The sequence below is a fragment of the Aegilops tauschii genome, chromosome 2, assembly GCF_002575655.3.
Source record: "Aegilops tauschii subsp. strangulata cultivar AL8/78 chromosome 2, Aet v6.0, whole genome shotgun sequence".
NCBI lineage: Eukaryota > Viridiplantae > Streptophyta > Magnoliopsida > Poales > Poaceae > Aegilops > Aegilops tauschii.
The window spans coordinates 438,206,873-438,223,691 of record NC_053036.3 but is presented as its reverse complement, the minus strand read 5'-3'; the positions used below and the strand labels follow the sequence as shown (position 1 = coordinate 438,223,691).

At 42.8% G+C, this 16,819-nt stretch overlaps 1 long non-coding RNA gene across 1 annotated transcript in view; it reads left to right on the top strand.

The window, feature by feature from the left end:
• The window catches only part of LOC141041715 (uncharacterized), a 41,768-nt gene extending 35,839 nt beyond the window's left edge, over nt 1-5,929 (top strand). The window contains exon 4 of the long non-coding RNA XR_012202954.1: nt 5,410-5,929. This is a non-coding gene — a long non-coding RNA (uncharacterized lncRNA). The remainder of the gene's footprint in view (nt 1-5,409) is intronic.
• Nucleotides 5,930-16,819: the final 10,890 nt, after the last annotated feature.

Below are 16,819 nucleotides of genomic sequence, written 5' to 3'. Positions count from 1 at the left end.
GGCCATTAACAGAAGTTTGGGCATGACCCCATACATCAGAAAACACAAGCTCAAGAGGATGTTTCACAACACGACTCGACTCTGAAAAAGGAAGTTGGTGACTCTTGCCTTGCTGACATGCATCATAGATAGTTTCAGCAATCTTATTGGACACAATTGAAGTTCATGACGATGTAGAATATGACGAACTATGGGAGCAGTAGGGTGACCAAGGCGCGCATGCCAGTGCATAGGCGACACACGAACACCACTGAACGCCCGGGGAGAATGCTACCTCTTGAGCACTGCGTTGGTTTTCCCTTGAAGAGGAAACGGTGATGCAATAAAGTAGCATAAGTATTTCCCTCAGTTTTTGAGAACCAACTATCAGTCCAGTAGGAGATCACGCTCAAAGTCCCATGCACCTACACAAACAAATAAGAACCTCACAACCAACGCGATAAAGGGGTTGTCAATCCCTTCACGGTCACTTACGAGAGTGAGATCTGATAGATATGATAAGATAATATTTTTGGTATTTTTATGATAAAGATGCAAAGTAAAATAAACGGTAATAAAAATAGCTAAGTGTTGGAAGATTAATATGATGGAAAATAGACCCGGGGGCCATAGGTTTCACTAGTGGCTTCTCTCAAGAGCATAAGTATTACGGTGGGTAAACGAATTACTGTCGAGAAATTGATAGAATTGAGCATAGTTATGAGAATATCTAGGTATGATCATGTATATAGGCATCACGTCCGCGACAAGTAGATCGAAACGATTCTGCATCTACTACTATTACTCCACACATCGACCGCTACCCAGCATGCATCTAGAGTATTAAGTTCATAAGAACAGAGTAATGCTTTAAGTAAGATGACATGATGTAGAGGGATAAACTCATGCAATATGATATAAACCCCATCTTTTTATCCTCGATGGCAACAATACAAAATGTGCCTTGCTGTCATTGGGAAAGGACACCGCAAGATTGAACCCAAAGCTAAGCACTTCTCCCATTGCAAGAAAGATCAATCTAGTAGGCCAAACCAAACTGATAATTCGAAGAGACTTGCAAAGATAACTAATCATACATAAAAGAATTCAGAGGAGATTCAAATATTGTACATAGATAATCTTGATAAACCCACAATTCATCGGATCTCGACAAACACACCGCAAAAGAAGATTACATCGAATAGGTCTCCAAGAGAATCGAGGAGAACTTTGTATTGAGATCCAAAGAGAGAGAAGAAGCCATCTAGCTAATAACTATGGACCCGAAGGTCTGAGGTAAACTACTCACACATCATCGGAGAGGCTATGGTGTTGATGTAGAAGCCCTCCGTGATCAATGCCCCCTCCGGCGGAGCGCCGGAAAGGCCCCAAGATGGGATCTCACGGGTACAGAAGGGTGCGGCGGTGGAAATAGGGTTTTTGCTCCTCATCTGATGGTTTGGGGGTACGTAGGTATATATAGGAGGAAGAAGTACGTCGGTGGAGCAACATGGGCCCCACGAGGGTGGAGGGCGCGCCCAGGGGGTAGGCGCCCCCCCTGCCTCGTGCTCTCCTCGTTGATTGCTTTACGTAGACTCCAAGTCCTCTGGATCACGTTTGTTCTCAAAATCACGTTCCCGAAGGTTTCATTCCGTTTGGACTCCGTTTGATATTCCTTTTCTGCGAAACACTGAAATAGGCAAAAAACAGCAATTTGGGTTGGGCCTCCGGTTAATAGGTTAGTCCAAAAAATAATATAAAAGTGTATAATAAAGCCCATTAAACATCCAAAACAGAATATAATATAGCATGGAACAATAAAAAATTATAGATACATTGGAGACGTATCAAGCATCCCCAAGCTTAATTCCTGCTCGTCCTCGAGTAGGTAAATGATAAAAACAGAATTTTTGATGTGGAATGCGACTTAGCATAATTTTCAATGTAATTCTCTTATTTGTGGTATGAATATTCAGATCCGAAAGATTCAAGACAAAAGTTTAATATTGACATAAAAATAATAATACTTCAAGCATACTAACTAAGCAATTATGTCTTCTGAAAATAACATGGCCAAAGAAAGTTATCCCTACAAAATCATATAGTCTGGCTATGCTCTATCTTCATCACACAAAGTATTTAATCATGCACAACCCCGATGACAAGCCAAGCAATTGTTTCATACTTTTGGTGTTCTCAAACTTTTCAATCTTCACGCAATACATGAGCATGAGCCATGGACATAGCACTATATGTGGAATAGAATGGTGGTTGTGGAGAAGACAAAAAAAGGAGAAGATAGTCTCACATCAACTAGGCGTATCAACGGGCTATGGAGATGCCCATCAATAGATATCAATGTGAGTGAGTAGGGATTGCCATGCAACGGATGCACTAGAGCTATAAGTATATGAAAGCTCAACAAAGAAAACTAAGTGGGTGTGCATCCAACTCGCTTGCTCACGAAGACCTAGGGCATTTTGAGGAAGCCCATCATTGGAATATACAAGCCAAGTTCTATAATGAAAATTTCCCACTAGTATATGAAAGTGATATCATAGGAGACTCTCTATCATGAAGATCATGGTGCTACTTTGAAGCACAAGTGTGGAAAAAGGATAGTAGCATTGTCCCTTCTCTCTTTTTCTCTCTTTTTTTCTTTGGGCCTTTTCTCTTTTTTATGGCCTCTTTTCTTTCTCCCTTTTATTTATTTATTTTTCGTCCGGAGTCTCATCCCGACTTGTGGGGGAATCATAGTCTCCATCATCCTTTCCTCACTTGGGACAATGCTCTAATAATGATGATCATCACACTTTTATTTTCTTACAACTCAAGAATTACAACTCAAAACTTAGAACAAAATATGACTCTATGTGAATGCCTCCGGCGGTGTACCGGGATATGCAATGAATCAAGAGTGATATGTATGAAAGAATTATGAACGGTGGCTTTGCCACAAATACGATGTCAACTCCATGATCATGCAAAGCAATATGACAATGATGAAGCGTGTCATAGTAAACGGAACGGTGGTAAGTTGCATGGCAATATATCTCGGAATGGCTATGGAAATGCCATGATAGGTAGGTATGGTGGCTGTTTTGAGGAAGGTATATGGTGTGTGTATGATACCAGCGAAAAGTGCACGGTATTAGAGAGGCTAGCAATGGTGGAAGGATGAGAGTGCGTATAATCCACGGACTCAACATTAGTCATAAAGAACTCATATACTTGTTGCAAAAATCTACATGTTATCAAAGCAAAGTATTATGCGCATGCTCCTAGGGGGATAGATTGGTAGGAAAAGACCATCGCTCGTCCCCGACCGTCACTCATAAGGAAGACAATCAATAAATAAATCATGCTCCGACTTCATCACATAACGGTTCACCATACGTGCATGCTACGGGAATCACAAACTTTAACACAAGTATTCCTCAAATTCACAACTACTCAACTAGCATGACTCTAATATCACCATCTTCATATCTCAAAACAATTATCAAGCATCAAACTTCTCATAGTATTCAACACACTCATAAGATTTTTTTTTACTAATCTTGGATGCCTATCATAATTACCATGCTGTTTTGTAGGACTCTCAAAATAATATAAGTGAAGCATGAGAGAACAATAGTTTCTATAAACAAATCCACCACCGTGCTCTAAAAGATATAAGTGAAGCACTAGAGCAAAAACTATATAGCTCAAAAGATATAAGTGAAGCACATAGAGTATTCTAATAAATTCTGAATCATGTGTGTCTCTCTCAAAAGGTGTGTACAGCAAGGATGATTGTGGTAAACTAAAAACTAAAGACTCAAATCATACAATACGCTCCAAGCAAAACACATATCATGTGGTGAATAAAAATATAGCTCCAAGTAAAGTTACCGATGGACGAAGACGAAAGAGGGGATGCCTTCCGGGGCATCCCCAAGCTTTGGATTTTTGGTGTCCTTAGATTATATTGGGGTGCCATGGGCATCCCCAAGCTTAGGCTATTGCCACTCCTTGTTCCATAATCCATCAAATCTTTACCCAAAACTTGAGAACTTCACAACACAAAACTTAACAGAAAATCTCATGAGCTCCGTTAGCGAAAGAAAACAAAACACCACTTCAAGATACTGTATTGAACTCATTCTTTATTTATATTGGTGTTAAACCTACTGTATTCCAGCTTCTCTATGGTTTATAAACTCTTTTACTAGCCATAGATTCATCAAAATAAGCAAACAACACACGAAAAACAGAATCTGTCAAAAACAGAACAGTCTAGAGTAATCTGTAACTAATGCAAACTTCTGGAACTCAGAAAAATCTACCAAAATAGGACGACCTAGACAATTTTTTTATTGATCTACTGCAATTGGAATCAATATTTTATCACGTTCTTTTGATTTTAAACAATTGTTTTCGTGAACAGAAAGTTTCTGGAATTTTCAGCAAGATCAAATAACTATCATCCAAGAAGATCCTATAGGTTTAACTTGGCACAAGCACTAATTAAAACATAAAAACAAATCCAACCAGAGGCTAGATCAAATATTTATTCCTAAACAGAACCAAAAAAAAAAAAAATTGGGTTGCCTCCCAACAAGCGCTATCGTTTAACGCCCCTAGCTAGGCATAAAAGCAAGGATAGATCTAAGTATTGCCATCTTTGGTGGGTAATTCTTCAATAAGACACCTATAAACCCTAGGAGTTTCTTTATTTTTATTAATCATCAAAATCCTAGGCACAAAATCAAGAAAATCATTTGTAGCAAACGGTTCCTTAAGGATAGCAAAAAATTGGGATGAACAGTTATTGATTTTAAGTCCGCAGTTTCCTTACTAGAGGATTCACCCTTATTTTTAGGAACATAAACAAGCTTGGCAATTTTGGTAGGGGGATTTGGAGTATTTTTAACGGAAGAAAAAGTGGACCCCAAGTTGGTGATAATTCCCTCAAGTTTATCGATTCTAGTGGAATCATGATCTATTCTTTCATTAACTATGGGTTCTTTTTCCTTAAAACTTTTCAGAGTAACTCCCACCTTAGATCCATATTGGGTAATTTGGTTGTGGATCTTTTTATCCAAATTCTCAATCAACTCTACAGTAGCAACTTTATTCTCAATAATTTCAAGCTTTTGCATCACATGTTCCAAAGTTAACATAGTTCCATTAACCAAAAGAGATGGTGAGCCAAACAAATCTATCATAGCATTATAAGAATCAAAAGTATGGCTACCCAAGAAATTCCTCCGGTAATGGTATCAAGAATATATCTGTACCAAGGAGTAGCGCCTACATAAAAATTGCGGAGAAGAACGGAAGTAGATTGCTTCCTGGTAGATCTATTTTGAGCATTGCAAATTCTATACCAAGCGTCTTTTAGATTTTCTCCCTCCCTTTGTTTAAAATTAAGAACTTCATTCTCAGGAGACAACGGAGAAGATAGAGGACTAGCCATAACGACGAAGCAAGCGAGAAACAAACAAACGGAAAAGAGAGGGCGAATAAAACGGCAAAGGTGAAGTGTGGGAGAGGAAAACGAGAGGCAAATGGCAAATAATGTAATGCGAGGGATAAGAGTTTGTGATGGGTACTTGGTATGTCTTGACTTGACTTGGCTTGGCGCGAATCTCCCCAGCAACGGCGCCAGAAATCCTTCTTGCTACCTCTTGAGCACTGCGTTGGTTTTCCCTTGAAGAGGAAAGGGTGATGCAGTAAAGTAGCGTAAGTATTTCCCCCAGTTTTTGAGAACCAAGGTATCAATCCGGTAGGAGATCACGCTCAAGTCCCACGCACCTACACAAACAAATAAGAACCTCGCAACCAACGCGATAAAGGGGTTGTCAATCCCTTCACGGTCACTTACGAGAGTGAGATCTGATAGATATGATAAGATAATATTTTTGGTATTTTTATGATAAAGATGCAAAGTAAAATAAACGGTAATAAAAATAGCTAAGTGTTGGAAGATTAATATGATGGAAAATAGACCCGGGGGCCATATGTTTCACTAGTGGCTTCTCTCAAGAGCATAAGTATTACGGTGGGTAAACGAATTACTTTCGAGCAATTGATAGAATTGAGCATAGTTATGAGAATATCTAGGTATGATCATGTATATAGGCATCACGTCCGCGACAAGTAGATCGAAACAATTCTGCATCTACTACTATTACTCCACACATCGACCGCTATCCAGCATGCATCTAGAGTATTAAGTTCATAAGAACAGAGTAATGCTTTAAGTAAGATGACATGATGTAGAGGGATAAACTCATGCAATATGATATAAACCCCATCTTTTTATCCTCGATGGCAACAATACAAAACGTGCCTTGCTGTCATTGGGAAAGGACACCGCAAGATTGAACCCAAAGCTAAGCACTTCTCCCATTGCAAGAAAGATCAATCTAGTAGGCCAAACCAAACTGATAATTCGAAGAGACTTGCAAAGATAACCAATCATACATAAAAGAATTCAGAGGAGATTCAAATATTGTTCATAGATAATCTTGATTATAAACCCACAATTCATCGGATCTCGACAAACACACCGCAAAAGAAGATTACATCGAATAGATCTCCAAGAGAATTGAGGAGAACTTTGTATTGAGATCCAAAGAGAGAGAAGAAGCCATCTAGCTAAGAACTATGGACCCGAAGGTCTGAGGTAAACTACTCACACATCATCGGAGAGGCTATGGTGTTGATGTAGAAGCCCTCCGTGATCAATGCCCCCTCCGGCGGAGCGCCGGAAAAGGCCCCAAGATGGGATCTCACGGGTACAGAAGGTTGCGGCGGTGGAAATAGGGTTTTTGCTCCTCATCTGATGGTTTGGGGGTACGTAGGTATATATAGGAGGAAGAAGTATGTCGGTGGAGCAACGTGAGCCCCACGAGGGTGGAGGGCGCGCCCAGGGGGTAGGCGCGCCCCCTGCCTCATGCTCTCCTCGTTGATTGCTTTACGTAGACTCCAAGTCCTCTGGATCATGTTTGTTCTGAAAATCACGTTCCCGAAGGTTTCATTCCGTTTGGACCCCGTTTGATATTCCTTTTCTGCGAAACACTGAAATAGGCAAAAAAACAGCAATTTGGGCTGGGCCTCCGGTTAATAGGTTAGTCCCAAAAATAATATAAAAGTGTATAATAAATCCCATTAAACATCCAAACAGAATATAATATAGCATGGAACAATCAAAAATTATAGATACGTTGGAGACGTGTCAGAGAATGCTGCGCAGGAGGTGTGGGCGGCGCGTCAAGCGCGTACAGGCCATGGCGAAGACGACCGCTAAGCAGAACGACCCTCGTGTCCCGATCCTTGATGAAGAAACGAAAAGGATGAAACTCAGCAAGGACATTATTATCATGAGTAAGTTGAGGAATAGACAACAAACTACGCGTAGCAGAAGGAACTCGAAGAACATTAGAAAGATGGAGTTTTCGAAAGTTGTGTGCAAGAAGTGAGGCCTGACCAACATGTGAGATGCGCATACCTACTCCATTGGCGGTGTGAACCCGATCATGACCACGATATGGCTCCTGGGTGGAGAGCTTGCCCATCTCGCTCGTTAGGTGGTTGGTAGCTCCCGTGTCCATATACCACGTAGTATCAATGGAGTAGGACAGAGTGCGCCCGTGCTCATGACTCGTCACTGCAGCGGCGGCCTTCTTGTCATTCCCTTTGCCATTGTTGCCCAGGCCAAGGAAATCTTGCTTGAAGCTTCTATGACAGAGGCAATATGGCCATCAAGGCCACACAGCTGGCAAGCTTGCTGAGCACCGCAGCAGGGACAGCAAGCGTGCGGGGGAGTACCGCCGGTAAGGGATGGCGCGGTGCCCCGCGGAGCCTGCTGAGGTGAGGATGCCAGTTTTCCACCAGGCGATGACGGCTTCTAAGGTTTACTGCGAGTCGCGGTGTTGGCGGAGATGAAGCTCGGGGAGGCACGGCGCGCCTTGATGCGATGTTCGCGGCCGAGGAGGCGCGCATAGAGCTCACGAGGCTGAAGTGCAGCGTCGCAACCATGGACGTTCTCAATGAGATTATCATAGTCGTCATCAAGACCATTAAGGACATGGGTGGTGAAGTCCTCGGGACCAAGGGTCTGACCGACTGAGGCCAACGTGTCGGCGAGGCCGCTCATCTTGTTGAAGTAGTCCGTGATGCTAAGGTCGCCAAGCTTGGTCTCGCCCAGCTCGGTGCGTATAGAATGAGCACGCGCCTGAGACTGAGAGGCGAAGCTGGTGTGAAGCGCCGCCCACACATCCCTAGACGTCGCGGCGAAGATGACCAGCGACGAAACGCTCGGAGTGAGCGAAGACTGGATGGCGAAGAGGATGGCCTGATCCTGGGCCACCCACGTGTGATATGCCAGATGATACGACGGTGGGGACGGGATGGAGCCGTCGACGTACCCCTCCAAGTAGCGGCTCCGGAGAAGAGGCAGCACCTGAGCATGCCACGACAAGTAATTGTCCGGCGTGAGCTTCACCGGAAGAAGGTGCGAGAAGTAAAACGACGATGACGCCGCAGCATGATCAGCGTGAGCCTGCGTCGGTGGCGCATAGAGACCCATCGATGGGGCCTGATCCGGGTGAGCAGCGATCGCCGAAGAGGTGCCATAGCCAGGCACGACACCATCGTACGGTGAAGATGGGTAGGCGCCATGAGGAGCAGTAGCTAGGGCACCGTAGGTAGATGCGACGGGGGCCCCATAAGGCGTAGTAGACGCGGCCCCGTAGGGCAGCGGAGGCGGCGGCACCGCGTAGGGTTGCGGAGGCGGCGGCGCTGCATAGGGTTGCGGAGGCGGCGCATGATGTCTACTACACAACCTTCTTCTTGTAGACATTGTTGGGCCTCCAAGTGCAGAGGTTTGTAGGACAGTAGCAAATTTCCCTTAAGTGGATGACCTAAGGTTTATAAATCCGTGGGAGGCGTAGGATGAAGATGGTCTCTCTCAAACAACCCTGCAACTAAATAACAAAGAGTCTCTTGTGTCCCCAACACACCCAATACAATGGTAAATTGTATAGGTGCACTAGTTCGGCGAAGAGATGGTGATACAAGTGCAATATGGATAGTAGATATAAGTTTTTGTAATCTGAAAATATAAAAACAGCAAGGTAGCAAGTGATAAAAGCGAGCGTAAAACGGTATTGCAATGCTAGGAAACAAGGCATAGGGTTCATACTTTCACTAGTGCAAGTTCTCTCAACAATAATAACATAATTGGATCATATAAATATCCCTCAACATGCAACAAAGAGTCACTCCAAAGTCGCTAATAGCGGAGAACAAACGAAGAGATTATGGTAGGGTACGAAACCACCTCAAAGTTATTCTTTCCGATCAATCCATTGGGCTAATCCTATAAGTGTCACAAACATCCCTAGAGTTCGTAGTAAAATAACACCTTAAGACACACATCAACCAAAACCCTAGTGTCACCTAGATACTCCAATGTCACCTCAAGTATCCGTGGGTATGATTATACGATATGCATCACACAATCTCAAATTCATCTATTCAACCAACACATAGAACCTCAAAGAGTGCCCCAAAGTTTCTACCAGAGAGTCAAGACAAAAACGTGTGCCAACCCCTATGCATAGGTTCATGGGCGAAACCCGCAAGTTGATCACCAAAACATACATCAAGTGGATCAATAGAATACCCCATTGTCACCACGGGTATCCCACGCAAGACATACATCAAGTGTTCTCAAATCCTTTAAAGACTCAATCCGATAATATAACTTCAAAGGGATAACTCAATCCATTACAAGAGAGTAGAGGGGGAGAAATATCATAAGATCCAACTATAATAGCAAAGTTCGCGATACATCAAGATCGTACCACCTCAAGAACACGAGAGAGAGAGATCAAACACATAGCTACTGGTACATACCCTCATCCCCGAGGGTGAACTACTCCCTCCTCGTCATGGAGAGCGCTGGGATGATGAAGATGGCCACCGGTGAGGGATCCCCCTCCGGCAGGGTGCCGGAATAGGGTCCCGATTGGTTTTTGGTGGCTACAGAGGCTTGCGGCGGCGGAACTCCCGATCTATTCTGTTCCCCGAAGGTTTTAGGGTATATGGGAATATATAGGCGAAAGAAGTACGTCAGGGGAGCCACGAGGGGCCCATGAGGGTGGAGGGCGCGCCCAGGGGGTGGGCGCGCCCCCCTGCCTTGTGCCTTCCTCATTGATCCTCTGACGTGCACTCCAAGTCTCTCGGATTGCTTTCTTTCCAAAAATAACTTTCCCAAAGGTTTCATTCCGTTTGGACTCCGTTTGATATTCCTTTTCTGCGAAACAAGGAAAAAAACAGGAACTGGCACTGGGCTCTGGGTTAATAGGTTAGTCCCAAAAATAATATAAAAGTATTTAATAAAGCCCATAAACATCCAAAACAGATAATATAATAGCATGGAACAATCAAAAATTATAGATACGTTGGAGACGTATCAGCATCCCCAAGCTTAATTCCTGCTCGTCCTCGAGTAGGTAAATGATAAAAACATAACTTTTGATGTGGAATGCTACCTAACATATTTCTTAATGTAATTTTCTTTATTGTGGCATGAATATTCAGATCCATAAGATTCAAGACAAAAGTTTAATATTGACATAAAAATAATAATACTTCAAGCATACTAACTACGCAAGTATGTCTTCTCAAAATAACATGGCCAAAGAAAGTTATCCCTACAAAATCATATAGTCTGGCTATGCTCTATCTTCACCACACAAAGTATTTAAATCATGCACAACCCCGATGACAAGCCAAGCAATTGTTTCATACTTTTGGTGTTCTCAAACCTTTTCAATCTTTACGCAATACATGAGCGTGAGCCATGGACATAGCACTATATGTGGAATAGAATGGTGGTTGTGGAGAAGACAAAAAGGAGGGAGAAGATAGTCTCACATCAACCAGGCGTATCAACGGGCTATGGAGATGCCCATTAATAGATATCAATGTGAGTGAGTAGGGATTGCCATGCAACGGATGCACTAGAGCTATAAGTATATGAAAGCTCAAACTGAAACTAAGTGGGTGTGCATCCAACTTGCTTGCTCATGAAGACCTAGGGCATTTGAGGAAGCCCGTCGTTGGAATATACAAGCCAAGTTCTATAATGAAAATTCCCACTACTATATGAAAGTGATAACTCAAGAGACTCTCTATATGAAGAACATGGTGCTACTCTGAAGCACAAGTGTGGTAAAAGGATAGTAGCATTGCCCCTTCTCTCTTTTTCTCTCATTTTTTTTATTTTTTTGTTTTTGTTTTTTTGGGCCTTCTCTTTTTTTGGCCTTTTTTCGTCCAAGTCTCATCCCGACTTGTGGGGGAATCATAGTCTCCATCATCCTTTCCTTACTTGGGACAATGCTCTAATAATGATGATCATCACACTTTTATTTTCTTACAACTCAAGAATTACAACTCAATACTTAGAACAACAATATGACTCTATGTGAATGCCTCCGGCGGTGTACCGGGATATGCAATGACTCATGAGTGACATGTATGAAAGAATTATGAACGGTGGCTTTGCCACAAATACGATGTTAACTACATGATCATGCAAAGCAATATGACAATGATGGAGCGTGTCATAATAAACGGAACGGTGGAAAGGTACATGGCAATATATCTCGGAATGGCTATGGAAATGCCATAATAGGTAGGTATGGTGGCTGTTTTGAGGAAGATATATGGTGGGTGTATGATACCGGCGAAAGGTGCACGGTATTAGAGAGGCTAGCAATGGGTGAAGGGCGAGAGTGCATATAATCCATGGACTCAACTTTAGTCATAAAGAACTCACATACTTATTGCAAAAATCTATTAGTTATTGAAACAAGGTACTACGCGCATGCTCCTAGGGGGATAGATTGGTAGGAAAAGACCATCGCTCGTCCCCGACCGCCACTCATAAGGAAGACAATCAATAAATAAATCATGCTCCGACTTCATCACATAACGGTTCACCATACGTGCATGCTATGAGAATCACAAACTTTAACACAAGTATTTCTCAAATTCATAACCACTAAATTAGCATGACTCTAATATCACCATCTTCATATCTCAAAACAATTATCAAGTATCAAACTTCTCTTAGTATTCAATGCACTTTTTATGATAGTTTTTATTATATCCCTCTTGGATGCCCATCATATTAGGACTAAATTCATAACCAAAGCAAATTACCATGCTGTTCTAGAGACTCCCAAAATAATATAAGTGAAGTATGAGAGTTCATATATTTCTTCAAAATAAAGCCACCGCCGTGCTCTAAAAGATATAAGTGAAGCACTAGAGCAAACAACAAACTACTCCGAAAGATATAAGTGAAGATCAATGAGTAGTCGAATAATTATGCAACTATGTGAAGACTCTCTAACATTTAAGAATTTCAGATCTTGGTATTTTATTCAAACAGCAAGCAAAGCTAAAAAATAAAATGATGCTCCAAGCAAAACACATATCATGTGGTAAATAAAAATATAGCTCCAAGTAAAGTTACCGATGAACGAAGACGAAAGAGGGGATGCCTTCCAGGGCATCCCCAAGCTTAGGCTCTTGGTTATCCTTGAATATTACCTTGGGGTGACTTGGGCATCCCCAAGCTTAGGCTCTTTCCACTCCTTATTCCATAGTCCATCGAATCTTTACCCAAAACTTGAAAACTTCACAACACAAAACATAACAGAAAATCTTGTGAGCTCCGTTAGCGAAAGAAAACAAAACACCACTTCATGTTACTGTAATGAACTCATTATTTATTTATATTGGTGTTAAAACTACTGTATTCCAACTTCTCTATGGTTTATAAACTATATTACTAGCCATAGAGTCATCAAAATAAGCAAACAACACACGAAAAACAGAATCTGTCAAAAACAGAATAGTCTGTAGTAATATGTAACTAACGCAAACTTCTGGAACTCCAAAAATTCTAAAATAAATTGGTGGGCCTGAGGAATTTGTCTAGTAAACATCTGCAAAAAGAATCAACTAAATATCACTCTCCAGTAAAAAGTTTTAGCTAATCTCGTGAGCGCTGAAGTTTCTGTTTTTTACAGCATGATCATAAAGACTTCACCCAAGTCTTCCCAAAGGTTCTACTTGGCACAAACACTAATTAAAACATAAAACCACATCTAAACAGAAGCTAGATGGATTATTTATTACTAAACAGAACCAAAAAGCAAGAAACTAAAATAAAATTGGGTTGCCTCCCAACAAGCGCTAACGTTTAACGCCCCTAGCTAGGCATGATGATTTCAATGATGCTCACATAAGAGATAAGAATTGAAACATAAAGAGAGCATCATGAAGAATATGACTAGCACATTTAAGTCTAACCCACTTTCTATGCATAGGGATTTTGTGAGCAAACAACTTATGGGAACAATAATCAACTACCATAGGAAGGCAAAACAAGCATAACTTCAAAACCTTAAGCACATAGAGAGGAAACTTGATATTATTGCAATTCCTACAAGCATATATTTCTCCCTCATAATAATTTTCAGTAGCATCATGAATGAATTCAACAATATAACCAGCACCTAAAGCATTCTTTTCATGATCTACTTGCATAGAAATTTTACTACTCTCCACATAAGCAAATTTATTCTCATCAATAGTAGTGGGAGCAAACTCAACAAAATAACTATCATGTGAAGCATAATCCAAATGAAAATTAAAATCATGATGACAAGTTTCATGGTTATCTTTATTCTTTATAGCATACGTGTCATCACAATAATCATCATAAATAGGAGGCATGCTTTCATCATAATAAATTTGCTCATCAAAACTTGGGGGACTAAACATATCATCTTCATCAAACATAGCATCCCCAAGCTTGTGGCTTTGCATATCTTTAGCATCATGGGTATTCAAAGAATTCATACTAACAAGATTGTAATCATGCTCATCATTCACATATTTTATGTCAAGCATTCTATGTAATTCTTCTTCTAGTACTTGAGCACAATTTTCCTTCCCATCATTTTCACGAAAGACATTAAAAAGATAAAGCGTATGAGGCAAACTCAATTCCATTTTTTGGTAGTTTTATTTTATAAACTAAACTAGTGCTAAAACAAGAAACAAAAAAGATTCGATTGCAAGATCTAAAGATATACCTTCAAGCACTCACCTCCCCAGCAACGGTGCCAGAAAAGAGCTTAGTTGACGGGGTGTGAGTGACGCTTACCTAGCCTCCCCGGCAACGGCGCCAGAAAAGAGCTTGATCTCTAATACGCAACCTTCTTCTTGTAGACGTTGTTGGGCCTCCAAGTGCAGAGGTTTGTAGGACAGTAGCAAATTTCCCTCAAGTGGATGACCTAAGGTTTATCAATCCGTGGGAGGCGTAGGATGAAGATGGTCTCTCTCAAACAACCCTGCAACCAAATAACAAAGAGTCTCTTGTGTCCCCAACACACCCAATACAATGGTAAATTGTATAGGTGCACTAGTTCGGCGAAGAGATGATGATACAAGTGCAATATGGATAGTAGATATAAGTTTTTGTAATCTGAAAATATAAAAATAGCAAGGTAGCAAGTGATAAAAGCGAGCGTAAATGGTAGTGCAATGCTAGGAAACAAGGCATAGGGTTCATACTTTCACTAGTGCAAGTTCTCTCAACAATAATAACATAATTGGATCATATAAATATCCCTCAACATGCAACAAAGAGTCACTCCAAAGTTGCTAATAGCGAAGAACAAACGAAGAGATTATGGTAGGGTACGAAACCACCTCAAAGTTATTCTTTCCGATCAATCCATTGGGCTATTCCTATAAGTGTCGCAAACAGCCCTAGAGTTCGTAGTAAAATAACACCTTAAGACACACATCAACCAAAACCCTAGTGTCACCTAGATACTCCAATGTCACCTCAAGTATCCGTGGGTATGATTATACGATATGCATCACACAATCTCAAATTCATCTATTCAACCAACACATAGAACCTCAAAGAGTGCCCCAAAGTTTCTACCGGAGAGTCAAGAAGAAAACGTGTGCCAACCCCTATGCATAGGTTCATGGGCGGAACCCGCAAGTTGATCACCAAAACATACATCAAGTGGATCAATAGAATACCCCATTGTCACCACGGGTATCCCACGCAAGACATACATCAAGTGTTCTCAAATCCTTTAAAGACTCAATCTGATAATATAACTTCAAAGGGAAAACTCAATCCATTCACTACAAAAAAGAGACACATCCGTGACATTTTGGGCCGAACGAATTTTTTTTCTGTCATACATATGACACTTCTATGACGACAATTGTGACAAAACCCGGTATCATCATAGATGTGGTGGGCTCCTACTTCTATGACAAAAAATCATGACAGAAAATGGGCTTTTCGTCCTGGGCAGGCTGGAGACGCAGCTGCATGACATTCTTTGGGCCGTCCATGACGGGAAAAACCGTGGTAGAAGCGAAGGCGAGGAAAATTTCGGGGAGTTCCCGGTTATGGTGGGAGGTTGGGGGCCGAGCGATGCGCGTTTCTCTCGTACACGTACGCGCGCGTGTGCGAGGCGTTGGCTCTAACTGAACCCGAGCGAGGCGTTGGGCTCTAACTGAACCGAAGCGATTGCACTGCATGCTACGCGTTACTGAACCCGAGCGATCGATCGATGGCTGTTAACTGAACCCGATCGAGTGATTCCTTCGCTAGTGCTGCTAACTGAAGCCGATCGATGCTGCCTCTGGGATGAACAGTGAGTGTTGCGGTGGGGTTTGGATGAACAGTGAGCGGTGGCGTTGCCTCTGGATGAACAGGACCCCGTGGTGTGGTGGAGGGCTAGATGAACAGTAGACGGTGGAGGGGTGCCCGTGGAGGGGTGGTTGAACAGGACCCCGTGGTGTGGAGGGCTGGATGAATAGTAGACGGTGGAGGGGTGCCCGTGGAGGGGTGGTTGAACAGTAGCCGGTGGAGTAGCGCGCGGTGGAGGCTGGATGAACAGGAGCCCGTGGAGGCTGGAGGAGGTCGACGGTAGCCAGTGGAGGCTGGAGGAGGTCGACGGTGGAGATGAACAGTATCCCGTGGAGTCCTGTTTTGCGGTACGCCACACCCCTCCTGATGAACAGGACCCCCGTTTCGACCGTAGGAGGTCCATTTCGTCCGTTTTGCGGTACGCCACACCCCTCCCGATCAACAGGACCCCCGTTTCGACCGTACGAGGTCCGTTTCGTCCGTTTTGCGGTATGCCACACCCCTCCCGATCAACAGGACTACCGTTTCGACTGTAGGAGGTCTGTTTCCTCCGTTTTGCGGTACGGCAGACCCCTCCCGATCAACAGGACCCCGTTCCGAATGTAGGAGGTCTGTTTCCTCCGTTGTGCGGTACGCCAGGCCTCGTTTCCATCGCTTATTCCGTCCAAGCCCTCCCGATGAACACGACCACGCATTCCGTTCCGACCCAGCCGGTTGGCTCCAACGCGTTCCGTTGCCTCCCAATGAACATGATGCATTCCGTTGCCTCCCCATGAACACGACGCATTCCGTTGCCTCCCCGTGAACACGACGACGACGCTGTTTCTCCGTTCCGACCCAGCCATGGACACGAGCCCTGGCCGTACGTATGCGCAAGTAGACGTTCGAGACCCCGCCCGTATGTACACATACGTGGCCGTATTTTCTTTCTTGCACCCTGGTCGTTGTACATACGTGTACATGCTACGTGCGCGCCTCTACTACGACACGTACGCGCCTCTACTACGACACGTGCGCGCCTCTACATCCACCAGTATATATGTACATACACGTTCGCGAACAGAATGACAACGCTACGTACGC